This window comes from Beta vulgaris, chromosome 6, assembly GCF_026745355.1.
Source record: "Beta vulgaris subsp. vulgaris cultivar EL10 chromosome 6, EL10.2, whole genome shotgun sequence".
NCBI lineage: Eukaryota > Viridiplantae > Streptophyta > Magnoliopsida > Caryophyllales > Amaranthaceae > Beta > Beta vulgaris.
The window spans coordinates 36159092-36161552 of record NC_079207.1 but is presented as its reverse complement, the minus strand read 5'-3'; the positions used below and the strand labels follow the sequence as shown (position 1 = coordinate 36161552).

Genomic DNA, 2461 nt, shown 5'->3' with positions numbered 1-2461 from the left:
ACCTCACCTACAACTCCACTCCCACCAACCTGCTCACCTATACCTCCACTACTACCACTGCCACCAACCTGCTCACATATACCTCCACTGCCACGGCCACCAACAACCTCATCCTCAATTATATTCTCATCTCCCCCATCAACATTATTTACAATCAATTCACCTAAACCTTGCCAACAGTATTTAGAGCCCTCCCCATGACTTCCACAAAATGGGTTATCCTCACCGCCATTATTATTCAGATCAATAAGATGAATTACTTCACCAAGATGCATTGTTTCTGTATGGGGTTGGGACAATTAGTAAACATTTACATTAATACATCATTTCCAACATTGATGAATTACTTCACCAAGATGCATCCCATTTTACAATTACTAAACCCATTACTTACCATTTTCTCCTAAGCCATCATTGGGGTCCGTCTCCTTTTCCAAGTTCGGCCGCTGCTCAACAACTTCTTCATGCACTGGAGCTTTCTTCTTCATTCTCCTTATTCTAATCTTCGTGCTAATGCCACCACTACAACGACTCATTTCCTGCATTCAAACAACATTATTCCAGAGGATGTCTTCAATCATAACCAACTGGTACACATTAACAAACATATTCCATAAATCTTATACACCAAATATAACACTACCTCAATATCTTCTACTGCAGGCATGACATCCCGAGCCTCCAGAGGATGTCTTCCCGCATAAGCGACATCAATACCCTAATTAACATTTTGAACCTCTACATTAATATTCTAAACGCATAAATAACCCAACCAAATAGGCAATACAGATTCATAATATACACACCCCAAGCTTGCCGTAATCACCAGACGCCAGCAAATCTTCCTTCTTCACCTTGTTCACATCTACAGTACTCCATGCCCGTATCCTTGGAAAAGCGCCCCACATCAATGGTGGTCGGCGCAACCGATCAAGATATAGAATCTACATCAACCGATCAAAATTACTAAAGCAAATACATTTTTCTACTACATCATAACTACTAAAAATATTATAAAATTGACTTACCGCTAAGAACATAGTGCAACCACCACACCCCTTAGCAATTCCATCAACATAGAATCTTTTTGAAAATCCACCAATCGCATTCATGAGATGATCCAGCAACAAACTACACCAATCATACTCATGAGCTCTCTCAGCTACAAATGTCGCATACAACATACTGACAGACATTCTCTGACATGTCGTCGGGCATATCAGATCATTTAAGGCCATCATCAGAAATGCCTTCTTAAATTCAGCATCTGAAGATATTTCACCTTCAACAATTTGTTTAATTACACTAGCTTTAATTCCCTTAACACCCCTTACACCCGAACGACTAGTATACCCATATACATAAAAAACCTCATTACCTCATCACCACCCTCATCATCATCACATAGAATGGTACGGTCTTCGGCCCCGCCGGAATACCCATAACCCAGTAAACTTGTGTCTTACTAAGAGGGAATTCTAGCCCATCAGGCATCAACAACACCCTATTCTTAACATAAACTCTTGTACACAACCAATAACAAACGGTCCTAGGCAAACTTTTACCGGCGAAAAACAAAAGACCACCAAAACCCATCTCCGTCACTAGCTTACACTTCCTCTCATCAAATCCCTTCACAACCTTCCCAAATGTCTCTACTCTACAATTCATATTACTCTCCTACATGAAAATAAACAATATATGAGCATTTTACATATCAAAATAAACTCTTTTAATATGAAACAAAACACAATCTAATCATCATATAACATTACTCTTTTATTATTCATGGCGCGTTGTGTAGCAATTACTTTGCCTTCTGCCTTAAAGCATCCACCTTTGCTTAGATCATTCTCCTATTATAAATTACATGCATTACATATTATATACTTCATTTATTCACCGTGTATTCAAAACTTCAATAACAACTTCAATAACATTACTTACCCGATACACTCGTGCTTCTATTTCTTTATACGCTCTTCCAGATTTCTTCCCTATTATCTATTATCCATTTCTATATAATATCATTATTACAAAAAAATAACAAAATCATATATAATTCATGCCAATAAGAACATCAAATGTACCTCTCTTTCCCCGTCTGAATGAAGATCCTCGGTACTAGATTCTTGATTGTCATCACTTACATGCACATCATCGAATTCAGACACCTCCATTTGAAATTATTAAATAGTTAAATCAGTTACAATAATCACATTATAAATTAAAAGCACTCATAACTCCAAATCAATTACAACAATTTTTACCTTTTGCTTCTTCGCCATTTCTGCAATACTCCTTGATTACACTAACAAATTCAATTCAATTATATTAAGATTCGTAGTTGGAATGCAAACTATACTATCTACTAGCAGATTGTATAATATCTAGTAGCAGCAGATTGTATAATATCTAGTAGCAGCAGAAATTACACAATAATTTAAATTTAACCTCTGAT

General features: G+C 36.8%; 1 long non-coding RNA gene across 1 annotated transcript; it reads right to left on the bottom strand.

The window, feature by feature from the left end:
• Nucleotides 1-1657: 1657 nt before the first annotated feature.
• Nucleotides 1658-2178, bottom strand: LOC130591999 (uncharacterized). Its single transcript, XR_008970006.1, has 3 exons — nucleotides 2091-2178; nucleotides 1948-2004; nucleotides 1658-1856 (listed from the first exon to the last, which is right to left on the bottom strand). It is a non-coding gene; the product is annotated as an uncharacterized LOC130591999 (long non-coding RNA).
• Between the last annotated feature and the right edge of the window lie 283 nt (nucleotides 2179-2461).